General features: G+C 44.5%; 1 protein-coding gene across 1 annotated transcript in view; it reads left to right on the forward strand.

Annotated features, from left to right (window-relative positions):
• LOC138976153 (uncharacterized) overlaps positions 1-14,360 on the forward strand; it is an 86,265-nt gene that overhangs the window by 2,920 nt on the left and 68,985 nt on the right. The window contains exon 2 of the mRNA XM_070348985.1: positions 6,134-6,263. The gene's annotated coding sequence lies outside the window, so the exon portion shown is untranslated. The remainder of the gene's footprint in view (positions 1-6,133; positions 6,264-14,360) is intronic.

Raw genomic sequence — 14,360 nt, forward strand, 5'->3', positions numbered from 1 at the left:
TTTTGCTAATACACAGACACACACCACACACACATTCTCTTTCTCTTTCTCTCTCTCTCTCTCTCTCTCTCTCTCTCTCTCTCCCCCTCCTTCACACTCTCTCTCTCTCTCTCTCCTTCCTTCACTCTCTCTCTCCTTCCTTCACTCTCTCTCTCTCTCCTTCCCACTCTCTCCCCCCCTCTCTCTCCCTCCTTCACTCTCTCTCCCTCCCTCCTTCACTCTCTCTCCCTCCTTTTTCTCTCTCTCTCTCTCTCTCTCTCCCTCCTTCACTCTCTCTCTCTCAGTCACTTAGATACATACATACACATACACATACACACACACACACACACACACACACACACACACACACACACACACACACACACTTGCGCGAGTGCACGCACTACCACACACAGTATTATGCAATGGCTGCAATCATTACTATCGATGTCCTTCTCATCAGTTGTAGTTGTTGGTTCATCACGATTTTCCAAGGACACGTGCACCCATCAAGTCATGCAATTTTGCAAGAGTTTTCCAACCAAACACAGCTATAGACCTTCATATTTTATCAACACTCGTGTTGGCAGGAAGTGGGTTCTTCTGGGGGATTCCTGTTCTACCTCGAGTCTTTATTTGCGAATGATAGCATTGCTTGCTGTTTGCACATTTGGAGCAAACACATGGTCTGAAAAGATGACCCGGGACAAATCCCTTCCGCTCTCGCTTTCTGTCTCTGTCTCTGTCTCGCTATCTCTGTTTGTCTGTCTCTGTCTTTCTATTTCAGAGACTCTGTCTGGCTGTCTGGCTGTCTGTCTCTTTGTCTCTTTCTATATGCCTCTCTACTCATCTCTTTTTTGTCGCGGGTAAAAATATTACATTTTATTATATATGTCAAAGCCAATGTCTGATTCTGAGCGTTCTGACACACACACTCCCTGGCCTTCACATACACACGCACTCTTTCCCGTCTTTCTGTCGGTGTGCCTTTGTCTGTCTGTTTCTTTCTCTGTCTGCCCCCCCCCCCCCTCCTCCTCCTCTCTCTCTCTCTCTCTCTCTCTCTCTCTCTCTCTCTCCAAATATCAAGTCATGTCTGTCATTATCTTCTTTTAAAAGACAGCTCCGAAAGCACCTCTCTATACTAACGACTAAGTCGGTGTACAATTTGTGCGAGTGTGTGTGAGGATGTGTGAAAGAGAAAGTGTATAGTATGCTTCCATTAACAAGCACACTTTTGAATTTTTTATTTTTATTTTGTTATACTTTTCCCTACATAATTTTGTTTTATTTGATTTTTTTGATTTTTGTTTTGTTTTGATTTTTGGATTCTTCATATTTGTTCTTTGTTTCATGTGTGTATTATAGTAGGGACTAGCTGTAAGAAAGGACCATATGGACCTAATGCTATCATCCCTCGGTAATAAAGTTTACGAGTTCGAGTTCGAGTTCTCTCTCTCTTTCTCTTTCTCTCTCTCTCTGGCTCGCTCTAATCTCCAGGTCTCGTATGATTATTAACGGAACAATCCCCCACTTATTCTCCGAAACATTGATGCTAAACTCAGTCACAATAACATAATCATTATTGAAGCAGAGTACAAATTTGTGCTGTCGGGGCTGGGTAAAGGGAGTGGAGGGTAAGGGGGTGGGGGTGGGTAAGCGAGGGATAAGAGAGACGAAAGAGAAAACTGGACAGGGAAAAGTCACTGCCTGAAGTATTCAATAAAGCCACACACACAAAAAAGAAATTACCACATATGCAGGTTTTCAATTCATATTTTTGCAAAGTATCTGCACAAGCATGTGTGCCTCTGTGAGTATGTTCGTGGCTGCTTTCATGGGGTGCCTGTATCCTCAGGAATTTGAGGATTTCTTTTATAGATCTCTCTTTTTCTGACACCGTTGATTTAACGTCATTTTTACAGGACAGTTTTTTTCCTTTCAGTTATAAGTTGTAGTAGTTTGACCTTATTGTTTTAGGACAAGTAGAGCTCGTTCACCAGTAGCAAAGACCCACTCAGTCCGTCAGTGTGCCTGAGTGTGTGTGATGGGGGGGGGGGGGGGGGCTCTCCCGTGACCGGCCACCTGCAATGTACGGACAGGTTTGCACTGGCCCAAGGGTGTCTGTTCATGAGAGGGACTGCTGTAACAGCAAAACTAGTGTGAAACATAGGTAATCAATTTATCCACTTGACTATATTCACAACAGGGACATATCACTCCGGGCCTCTTTGCATGTTTTTTATGCCTACGGATATTCTCTGCAACACATGTAACCCAAATTCAACATGTGCCCGTACAATACCGCTTCTTTTATGAAAACATTGCTTCGGCCATGTTGATTTTAATCAACCAATTTTCTTGTGCTTGAGATGAAATTGGGACAAAGAGATTTCGTAGTGCTCATCGCAAAGAATTTGAAATTTAAGACGCGCACTCTAATTGCAAGATGCATTACAACAAACCTGCAATTCAACAAACTGAATGTAGTCATCGGAATTGTGTGTGTGTGTGTGTGTGTGTGTGTGTGTACGTGCGTGGATGAAAAGAACTAGAAAAGTGGTTATCAGTCGGGATCAGCTGTATAACGGTTTGGGGGGAGGGGGTGGGGAGGGGGTGGGGGGGGGGGGTGGGAGAGGGGTTGGCAGTTGTCCGGTGGGGGCGGGAAAGCAATTGACCTGGTGTGGGAGGAGGAAGGGGGGGGGGGGAGGGGGATGAGCGAGGTGGGGAAGATGGGGGTGGGGGGGGGGGGATGAAGGGACCTTTAGCCTACTATCATTCGACGCAGAGGGACCGTGCTGGGTAAGAGATATGCTCAATTGCCTTCCATCCCACCGTCCCCGTCCCCACCCCCTTCCTCCTACGAACGTGATTCAGTCCCCCAACCCAATACCAAAACCTATCAATTCCCTGCCCTCGCTCAATAAATCAGGAAAACATAACCGCGGTGGAACATTTGGCAGGGGAGTTAAATTCGCAACGCCTTACCCTCGTCACGTCGCGTCACATGTCAGTACTGTTTGTTCACTTCACGAAAGAGATGCCGCTTCCTCACTTGGTCAAATTTGTGCTGATTAGTTCGGAAAAAAAGAACCCTGAAGCGTGATTAATTTAACACTCACACACACACACGCACGCATGCCGCACGCACGGCCGCACGCACACACACACACACACACACACACACACACGCACGCACGCACACACACACACTCACACACACACACACACGCACGCCCACACACACACACACACACACACACACACACACACACACATACAGTACGTGAAAGGTGCACACTGTTCGTTGTTTACTGCAAGAATCTGCTATCAAGTCACCCACTCATTAGCACTCGGAAAGCGAAAACAGAAAGTCGTCAATTAGTTCAGTCATTCTGCTCGAATGTGATTCTCCGATACAATGCCACACCTCGGCCCCGCTAATGATCTAATTAAGACCCGAGGACAGTGATTATATCAGTTAAACCGTGTCCTCATTAGCGTGATCTCTCGGCCTCTGCAATCAGAAAAATAATGCTGCCAGGAGATAATCGCTTCAGGCGGAGAAATGAGAGAGAACTTTTGTTTAATACGGATATATAAAGACTGTCAGCTCTCGAGGTGGACACAAGATTTTGTGCGCAGGAAGGAGGCTGGACACACATATATATATGACATAATGTACAGTGGTACCTGGAATGGGATAATGTACAAGTGAAAAGCAGAAAGTGTCCCCTTTTATTTAAAGGTGTCATTTCTTGACAGGTATATTTTGTTTTATTTTCATGATAAGAATTGTTGGTTTGATTTCATGACTGTGATTGTTTGGTCCATTTGATGCGAGGTAGATACTCAGTACAGTCAAATACACAGAACGAGGGACTATGGAGCCGGAGATCAGGGACGTCATTTGACGACGGCAATCGGCAAACCACACAAACATCTTTTATTTTTTATTTTTCGTTCATGGGCTGAAACTCCCCCGTTCACTCATGTTTTTTGCACGAGTGTGTTTTTAGGTTTATGACCGTTTTTACCTCGCCATTCACGCAGCCATACGCCGCTTTCGAGGGAAACAACCCACCGAACTCTGCCATGGATTACAGGATCTTTTCCGTGCGCACTTGGTCTTGTGCTTGAGTGTACACACGAAGGGGGATAAGGCACAAGCAGGTCTGCACATAACTTGACCTGGGACATCGGACAAATCTCCACCCTTAACCCACCAGGCGGCAGCGACCGGGATTGGAACTCACGACCTACCGATGTCTTATCCACTAGGCCACTGGGGTCTGGCCACTGCGCCCGTCAAGCATCTTTTACATCGGCGAAGAGCTGGCCGAATTTGTTCACGATGTTAGAAAGTTAACACCAAGGACTGCCTTAAAAACAATAGAAAATTGCCGTTACTGTTATTGCCATTTCGGTATCCTTTATTGTGAGGTGTCCTGTCAGAGGGAGCCTCACGTGTGCTGTCATCGTCAGTTTTTATCTGAATACGCACGTAGAGCTTTTAGCGTTCTTCCTGCGTGGTCCTCTTTTATACATGTGCGTGTTTATATTCCCCCTGCATATTGGCATTCTGCTTGCAGAGTCTTCAGGATTACATTTCAGATTCCTGAGTAACTAAGAGATAAAAGCATGCATGTGCTATAATGGTTATCTCTAGATTGTTTTGCGTTCCTCATAGTGCCTCAGCGTGACTCAAAAGCAGGTGCATGGTTTCAAGTTTGCCTTGGTTGAAAGTGAAGTGAAATGATCCGGTTGGCATACGCTCAACTGTGCATTGCAGTTGAACAAGGCCACATGGACAAATATTGTCCTCATATTCTCCTTGTTGAACTGTGGTATTATTGTTGTAAACAGACGTGAACGATGCCGATGTTGACATACCTCCAGACTGCTTTACAGTGGAACTAGACAATATAAATTTAGATTTAATTATCACTTTTCTACTCCAGGAAATGGGAAAAAAGATGACATTTCATCATTACTTTTTTCTCGTGAGGTAAGCAATGTGTCGTAGTGTTAAAGATATGTACCTTCCCGTGTAAACAAGACAGTAAATCACAATGGATCTGTCCGGGCTTTTACACGTGATAAGAGCATCCTTCAACATGGACACTGACGACAAATCAAACAGTTGGTTGCTTACTGTGCAAATGGGATTTTGTTTTTGCTTAACTTAATTGTGTAATTTACTCCTATGTCAATCTGTGAAAAAAATCCAGCCAAGGAAACAGCCAGGTTGGAGATTGATGGCACAATTATAAACTTCTCAATGTGTTGTTGTTGCAAGATAGCCAAGTGAATTGCCATTAATTGTCTAGACAGTTTGAATGAAAGGACACGGGAATGGATGTTTCAGTTTGGGTACGGAATTTGTTGCAAGATATAGTGTGCTAATAAGTTTACATTCAAGTAGAAGAATGCTTTTATGCCATGTAAACGCCAGACAGATCTGTAGTGGTTTTCCATGATCGTTAACAAAGACAGGAAGGAAGGTATCATTTATTTGCTGGAATCATTGTCGATGTGTAGTGGTGTGCACCGGAGCACGGATTTACAATGACAATGTGATTGACGGGAAGGGGGATTTATTGTATTGATTCAGAGGTAAGCAAGGTTAAACGGAATCAGAGCTGGAATTTTTTTTCCTGACAGTAGAACAGTAGAGTGGTTATCCTTGTGTTGGATGCGCGAGCGATGGTTTTGAATGTGTGTGTATGTGTGTGTGTGTGTAGATCGATTCCGAGGATACTACTGGACTGATCTTCAGGAAACTTAACTTACAAGTTCTTCCACAAGATATCCCCAGACTAATTTGTCCTTTTTTCGATAAATGTCTTTGATGACGTCATATCCAGCTTTTTGTGAAAGTTGAGGCGGCACTGTCATGCCTAATTGTTCGATCAAATGGATGAAATTTTGGTCAAGCAATCTTCGACGAAGCCCTATGGGTTTGCATTTCAGGTTGCAAGCTTGCAAGCACATCTGCACACACGCACGCGCGCACCGTATGCATGCACGCAGCCGTGAACGCACGCACGTACACAAAAAATGGAGAATATATATACCTGCAATGTTTTTTCTATTGAGCTAGCTCAATGATAAGTGCTCATGTAAATTGCAGTCAATTACAATTGTGTTTCAGAAAACATCTGTCAGCAGTTACTCGACTACGAAAGGATACTTTTCAACTGGCGGCAATGTGTGTGTCTGGATACTTTCGTGACACTCTGAGTGATTGGATTTCGCAATAGGGATTATACCATACAAAGTGGGTAAGTTGGAAAACATCTGTTGTAGTGTGACAGTAAACATCTTCTTTATCGCATGGGTGATTTACTTAAAGATGCAGAACGCCCTTTGAAGTACTAGTGAAGCAACGATTTGTCTTTTTGTAGTGCCAAGAACACAGCTATCCCACAGATGACCTGAAAACATTTCCGGACATTAACGTGATATGGCGTACCGGAATCTGTATTTAAGAAAAGAATACAGATATATTTTAAAACATTTTGTCCCTCCATTTCTTGTCAACTTTTGGAATTTCGAATTCTCGGTGGCTGTCTGTCTGTCTGTCTGTCTGTCTGTCTGTCTGTCTGTCAGTCTGTCTGTCAGTCTGTCTTCTTCTTCTGTCTGACACCCTCTCTGTCTGTCGTTGTGTCGAGCTTCCTCTTTCTTGCGCTTTCTGTCTTTCTTTCTGTTTCTCTCTCTCGATCACTCACTCACCGGATTTACAGACTGCGTTATAATGCCAATACATTCTTATTGTTGTTCTTGCCGAGGTTACCGTTTGTTTGTTTCTCTCTCTCTTTTATCCCTTTGTCTGCAAACGTTTTATTTTGTGTGTTTTTATCTTGCCTAACTTGTGGGTGCCGTTTGATTTGTTCGCTGAAGTCGATGTAATTGTGGCCTGGGCTGTCGGCCAACTGTTTGTCAGTTCGGCAAAGATAATTGACTTCAATCCTTCTGGTGCTGGAGAGCATTTCCGGGCATTGACTTTTTATGGCGTGCGGGAATTGAAACTCGGTTGGGTTAACAGTTTCCCCCTTTTATCCTATTTGATTTCGATTTTTGACCTCCCTCTTCTTGATTTGTTTCTCAGTCTGTCTTGTCTGTCTGTCTGTCATTTGTGTCTGTCTCTCTGTCCGTGGTTCTATGCCCGTCGGTCTCTCAGTTCGGTTACCTGCCTCTGTTTGTCTGTCTCTCGCTTTTGGGGGGTAATCGGATGAGGAGAGAGAGAGAGAGAGAGAGAGAGAGAGAGAGAGAGAGAGAGAGAGAGAGAGAGAGAGAGAGAGAGAGAGAGAGAGAGAGAGAGAGAGAGAGAAAGAGAGAGAGAGAGGAGAGAGAGAGAGAGAGAGAGGGAGAGAGAGGACAACAGAAGACAAGACAAGACAAGACAAGACAATTGAACTCTTTATTTCGAGGGTAACAGAATAAGCAATGCAAACATACTTTTTTTCATCCCGCCCTCACCCATTGAAGGGAAACTGAATAACAAGAAGAAATAGAAAAGAGAGGCGAGGAGAGAGAGAGAGAGAGAGAGAGAGAGAGAGAGAGAGAACTCAGAACTCAGAACTCAGAACTTTATTACATAAGGATAAAGGTTTTAGGCTTAGCCTAATCGGATGAGGAGAGAGAGAGAGAGAGAGAGAGAGAGAGAGAGAGAGAGAGAGAGAGAGAGAGAGAGAGAGAGAGAGAGAGAGAGAGAGAGAGAGAGAGAGAGAGAGAGAGAGAGAGAGTGTATTATGATGAGGTTATTCTTTGTTTATGAGGTAATTGTTTGTTAACGAAGGTAACGACATACATGTATAAAATTTGCGCAATCGTTACCCTTGATTACCACACATCGACTCCGTCTTTGATAGTACTGTTCCATTTCATTTTTGTCTGCCTAGCATTCTTCCTCGCTGCCTTTTCTATCGCGTGACGTTGTGTGGGAGTGAGGTGGCAGGCGAAAGCCAGGGGTTGTGGTAGTCAATCAGTTACACGTGCAACGTAATCGACAAAAAAGAATCACGCGCCGACAACTCCTCGCGAATTGACCTCTGGCGTCGTTGAAAATGATCAGCTGACGTCGCACAACGCGCGTACATACCTGGGACGTCGCGGTCTCCTCGCCTGCCTGTGTGTATGTGTTAGTGTGTTAGTGTCTCTCTCTCTCTCTCTCTCTCTCTCTCTCTCTCTGTTCGTCTCTCTTCGTCTCTGTCTATCTATGTCTGTGTGTCTCTATTTGTCTGTCTTCTTTATTTTTTTCTCTGTTTATTTGCACCGTGTGCCAAAGCAATAAAACATTTGCCCTTTGCCTATCTCTGTCTCGGTCTGTCAGACCTCTCTCTCTCTTCTTTTAGCGTGCTCTCTTTTCTTTCCTTCGCTTATCAATGTCATTTGATGGTTTATGTGAGATAGCTGCCAAGGAACTAGGCTGTCATCACAGGGTGGGATGCGGCAGGTTGGGATGCCGCCGCACATGCCAATCAAATCGACACACAACCCAGAGCATCCGGCCAGCTTAATATTCACGACTTTTAAATTAATTGATATTCATATCAGATTTCGATGGAAAGCGCAGAAAGTGCTTCTATCTATATATATATATATATATACGACTGGTGTCTGTGTGTGTGTGTGTGTGTGTGTGTGTGTGTGTGTGTGTGTGTGTGTGTGTGTCCGCGATGCACGCCCAAGGTACTCGATGGATCTGTTTCAAATTTGGTGGGCATATTCGGTTTCAAATTTGTGAGCATATTCAGGTAGACCCCGGACACAACCTGCTCGATAAGATATTTCAACACGTGCTCTCAGCGCGCAGCGCTGAACCGATTTTGGTTTTTCTCTGGATCCATTCCCAGTAACTCTTCCTTATCTTCTCCGGTGTTTTCAGCGTTTATCTCCCTTCCTTCGTGTGGCGTCAATCCATATTCCCGTTTCTATTTTTAGAAGGTCACTGTCGACAACGCTCAATCCATATTCCCGTTATACTATCTTCTCCAGTGTTTGGTGCGTTTATCTCCCTTCCTTCGTGCGGTGCGCCGGCGAAGCCGGCGTACACCCGGCAAAGCCGGTGTAGGATCCGGTCCGGTCCCCCCTCTGAAGTAGTCCCCCGGGGGACCAATTCGTGGCAAAAACTGCTCTATAATGGTCCCCCCTTAGACATCCAGCCTCGTTTTTCTTGTTACAATGTTAGTATTGTTACCAGCAATTTCAGAGAAAAGAAAGGAAAGAATCAGAGACTGCTTTCATTTCTTCTTATCAGTATTTATTTATTATTCATTTTATTTCATGTGATTTTTCTGTTGAACGGCATTATAAATCAGATCTATTTTATTTTCTGCAAAATATAGTCAAACAAAGAGATTGCTGTCTGTGCACTACATAATACCGGACGAAGATATAGATTGAAAATGGCTTGAATGCCTAAGAAAAACGAGGCTGGATGTCTAATGGGGGACCATTATGGAGCAGTTTTTGCCACGAATTGGTCCCCCGGGGGACTACTTCAGAGGGGGGACCGGACCGGATCCTACACCGGGTCCCCGGCGTAGCCGGGTATTCGGCTCGACTTCTTCCCGGCGAAGCCGTACCCGGCGAAGCGGGTATTCATCTAGTATGTATATATATTGCAGTGTGTGCGAGTTTTCGGGCGAAGTGTAAATGCCTTCCTCATTGCAGGTCAATATGTCTGTCTGTCCGCAAGTCCACTGACACACGTACACCAGAATCACGCGTCAGTACTGATTATCTTGCGAGCTGAATATTCATGACTTTTAGATTAACTGATGCGTACTTGTGTGTGTGTGTGTGTGTGTGTGTGTGTGTGTGTGTGTGTGTGTGTGTGTGTGTGTGTGTGTGCGTGCGCATGCGCACGTTAGAGACTGTTTGTGTCTTGCTTGACTGCCAGCCTGCCCGTCTGTCTGCCAGCAAGCAAATATATCTCTGTTTTGTGTGTGTCTCTCTTTCTGTTTCTGTCTACCTCTCAGGCTGTGTCTCCCTTGTATTGGTCTCTCTTTCTGTATCTGACATTTTTCACTTCTTCCTTTTCTTCTCTGTCTCGTGATGTGGTGAGGGAGCTGGAATGAAAGAAGCCGACCGGCAGCCATGACAGGCAATCAGTTATTCGTGCAACAAAAGCACAGAATCACGCATCGGCAACACCTCGCGAATCGAACTCTTTGTGACTTTAAGGATCACGCCGATGACCTGCACTGCAGACGTCGACCATGGCCTGTCAGCAACTTGAGGTCGAGCGAGGACATTGCATGCCTCTGTCTTTGTGTCTTTGGCTGTATGTTTTATCTCTGTCTCCTCTGTCTTTGTGTCTTTGTCTGTCTGTCTTATCTCTGTCTCCTCTGTCTTTGTGTCTTTGTCCGTCTGTCTTATCTCTGTCTCCTCTGTCTTTGACTGTCTGTCTTATCTCTGTCTCCTCTGTCTTTGTGTCCTTGTCTGTCTGTCTTATCTCTGTCTCCTCTGTCTTTGTCTGTCTTTGACTGTCTGTCTTATCTCTGTCTCCTCTGTCTTTGTATGTCTGTCTTATCTCTGTCTCCTCTGTCTTTGTGTCCTTGTCTGTCTGTCTTATCTCTGTCTCCTCTGTCTTTGTCTGTCTTTGACTGTCTGTCTTATCTCTGTCTCCTCTGTCTTTGTGTCCTTGTCTGTCTGTATTATCTCTGTCTCCTCTGTCTTTGACTGTCTGTCTTATCTCTGTCTCCTCTGTCTTTGTGTCTTTGTCTGTCTGTCTTATCTCTGTCTCCTCTGTCTTTGTGTCCTTGTCTGTCTGTCTTATCTCTGTCTCCTCTGTCTTTGTGTCTTTGGCTGTCTGTCTTATCTCTGTCTCCTCTGTCTTTGTCTGTCTTTGACTGTTTGTCTTATCTCTGTCTCCTCTGTCTTTGTGTCTTTGGCTGTCTGTCTTATCTCTGTCTCCTCTGTCTTTGTCTGTCTTTGACTGTCTGTCTTATCTCTGTCTCCTCTGTCTTTGTGTCTTTGGCTGTCTGTCTTATCTCTGTCTCCTCTGTCTTTGTCTGTCTTTGACTGTCTGTCTTATCTCTGTCTCCTCTGTCTTTGTGTCTTTGGCTGTCTGTCTTATCTCTGTCTCCTCTGTCTTTGTCTGTCTTTGACTGTCTGTCTTATCTCTGTCTCCTCTGTCTTTGTGTCTTTGGCTGTCTGTCTTATCTCTGTCTCCTCTGTCTTTGTCTGTCTTTGACTGTCTGTCTTATCTCTGTCTCCTCTGTCTTTGTCTGTCTTTGACTGTCTGTCTTATCTCTGTCTCCTCTGTCTTTGTCTGTCTTTGACTGTCTGTCTTATCTCTGTCTCCTCTGTCTTTGTGTCCTTGTCTGTCTGTCTTATCTCTGTCTCCTCTGTCTTTGTCTGTCTTTGACTGTCTGTCTTATCTCTGTCTCCTCTGTCTTTGTGTCCTTGTCTGTCTGTCTTATCTCTGTCTCCTCTGTCTTTGACTGTCTGTCTTATCTCTGTCTCCTCTGTCTTTGTGTCCTTGTCTGTCTGTATTATCTCTGTCTCCTCTGTCTTTGACTGTCTGTCTTATCTCTGTCTCCTCTGTCTTTGTGTCTTTGTCTGTCTGTCTTATCTCTGTCTCCTCTGTCTTTGTGTCTTTGTCTGTCTGTCTTATCTCTGTCTCCTCTGTCTTTGTGTCTTTGGCTGTCTGTCTTATCTCTGTCCCCTCTGTCTTTGTGTCTTTGTCTGTCTGTCTTATCTCTGTCTCCTCTGTCTTTGACTGTCTGTCTTATCTCTGTCTCCTCTGTCTTTGTGTCTTTGGCTGTCTGTCTTATCTCTGTCTCCTCTGTCTTTGTGTCCTTGTCTGTCTGTCTTATCTCTGTCTCCTCTGTCTTTGTGTCTTTGGCTGTCTGTCTTATCTCTGTCTCCTCTGTCTTTGTGTCTTTGGCTGTCTGTCTTATCTCTGTCTCCTCTGTCTTTGTGTCTTTGGCTGTCTGTCTTATCTCTGTCTCCTCTGTCTTTGTGTCTTTGGCTGTCTGTCTTATCTCTGTCTCCTCTGTCTTTGTGTCTTTGGCTGTCTGTCTTATCTCTGTCTCCTCTGTCTTTGTGTCTTTGACTGTCTGTCTTATCTCTGTCTCTTCTGTCTTTGTGTCTTTGGCTGTCTGTCTTATCTCTGTCTCCTCTGTCTTTGTGTCTTTGACTGTCTGTCTTATCTCTGTCTCCTCTGGTTTGTGTCTTTGTCTGTCTGTCTTATCTCTGTCTCCTCTGTCTTTGACTGTCTGTCTTATCTCTGTCTCCTCTGGTTTGTGTCTTTGTCTGTCTGTCTTATCTCTGTCTCCTCTGTCTTTGGCTGTCTGTCTTATCTCTGTCTCCTCTGGTTTGTGTCTTTGTCTGTCTGTCTTATCTCTGTCTCCTCTGTCTGTCTGTCTCTGTCTGTCTGTCTTATCTCTGTCTCCTCTATCTTTGTGTCTTTGGCTGTCTGTCTTATCTCTGTCTCCTCTGTCTTTGTCTGTCTGTCTTATCTCTGTCTCTTCTATCTTTGTGTCTTTGGCTGTCTGTCTTATCTCTGTCTCTTCTGTCTTTGTGTCTGTCTTATCTCTGTCTCCTCTGTCTTTGTGTCCTTGTCTGTCTTTCTTATCTCTGTCCCCTCTGTCTTTGTGTCTTTGTCTGTCTGTCTTATCTCTGTCTCCTCTGTCTTTGTCTGTCTGTCTTATCTCTGTCTCTTCTGTCTTTGTCTGTCTGTCTTATCTCTGTCTCCTCTGTCTTTGTCTGTCTGTATTATCTCTGTCTCCTCTGTCTTTGTGTCTTTGGCTGTCTGTCTTATCTCTGTCCCCTCTGTCTTTGTGTCTTTGTCCGTCTGTCTTATGTCTGTCTTTGTGTCTTTGTCTGTCTGTCTTATGTCTGTCTCCTCTGTCTTTGTGTCTTTGACTATCTGTCTTATCTCTGTCTCCTCTGTCTTTGTCTGTCTGTCTTATCTCTGTCTCCTCTGTCTTTGTGTCTTTGGCTGTCTGTCTTATCTCTGTCCCCTCTGTCTTTGTGTCTTTGTCCGTCTGTCTTATGTCTGTCTTTGTGTCTTTGTCTGTCTGTCTTATGTCTGTCTCCTCTGTCTTTGTGTCTTTGACTGTCTGTCTTATCTCTGTCTCCTCTGTCTTTGTCTGTCTGTCTTATCTCTGTCTTCTCTGTCTTTGTCTGTCTGTCTTATCTCTGTCTCCTCTGTCTTTGTGTCTTTGGCTGTCTGTCTTATCTCTGTCTCCTCTGTCTTTGTGTCTTTGACTGTCTGTCTTATCTCTGTCTCTTCTGTCTTTGTGTCTTTGGCTGTCTGTCTTATCTCTGTCTCCTCTGTCTTTGTGTCTTTGACTGTCTGTCTTATCTCTGTCTCCTCTGGTTTGTGTCTTTGTCTGTCTGTCTTATCTCTGTCTCCTCTGTCTTTGACTGTCTGTCTTATCTCTGTCTCCTCTGGTTTGTGTCTTTGTCTGTCTGTCTTATCTCTGTCTCCTCTGTCTTTGGCTGTCTGTCTTATCTCTGTCTCCTCTGGTTTGTGTCTTTGTCTGTCTGTCTTATCTCTGTCTCCTCTGTCTGTCTGTCTCTGTCTGTCTGTCTGTCTTATCTCTGTCTCCTCTATCTTTGTGTCTTTGGCTGTCTGTCTTATCTCTGTCTCCTCTGTCTTTGTCTGTCTGTCTTATCTCTGTCTCTTCTATCTTTGTGTCTTTGGCTGTCTGTCTTATCTCTGTCTCTTCTGTCTTTGTGTCTGTCTTATCTCTGTCTCCTCTGTCTTTGTGTCCTTGTCTGTCTTTCTTATCTCTGTCCCCTCTGTCTTTGTGTCTTTGTCTGTCTGTCTTATCTCTGTCTCCTCTGTCTTTGTCTGTCTGTCTTATCTCTGTCTCTTCTGTCTTTGTCTGTCTGTCTTATCTCTGTCTCCCCTGTCTTTGTCTGTCTGTATTATCTCTGTCTCCTCTGTCTTTGTGTCTTTGGCTGTCTGTCTTATCTCTGTCCCCTCTGTCTTTGTGTCTTTGTCCGTCTGTCTTATGTCTGTCTTTGTGTCTTTGTCTGTCTGTCTTATGTCTGTCTCCTCTGTCTTTGTGTCTTTGACTATCTGTCTTATCTCTGTCTCCTCTGTCTTTGTCTGTCTGTCTTATCTCTGTCTCCTCTGTCTTTGGCTGTCTGTCTTATCTCTGTCCCCTCTGTCTTTGTGTCTTTGTCCGTCTGTCTTATTCTGTCTTTGTGTCTTTGTCTGTCTGTCTTATGTCTGTCTCCTCTGTCTTTGTGTCTTTGACTGTCTGTCTTATCTCTGTCTCCTCTGTCTTTGTCTGTCTGTCTTATCTCTGTCTTCTCTGTCTTTGTCTGTCTGTATTATCTCTGTCTCCTCTGTCTTTGTCTGTCTGTCTTATCTCTGTCTCCTCTGTCTTTGTCTGTCTGTCTTATCTCTGTCT

This window comes from Littorina saxatilis, linkage group LG9 (genome assembly GCF_037325665.1).
Source record: "Littorina saxatilis isolate snail1 linkage group LG9, US_GU_Lsax_2.0, whole genome shotgun sequence".
In the NCBI taxonomy this organism is placed as follows: Eukaryota; Metazoa; Mollusca; class Gastropoda; order Littorinimorpha; family Littorinidae; genus Littorina; species Littorina saxatilis.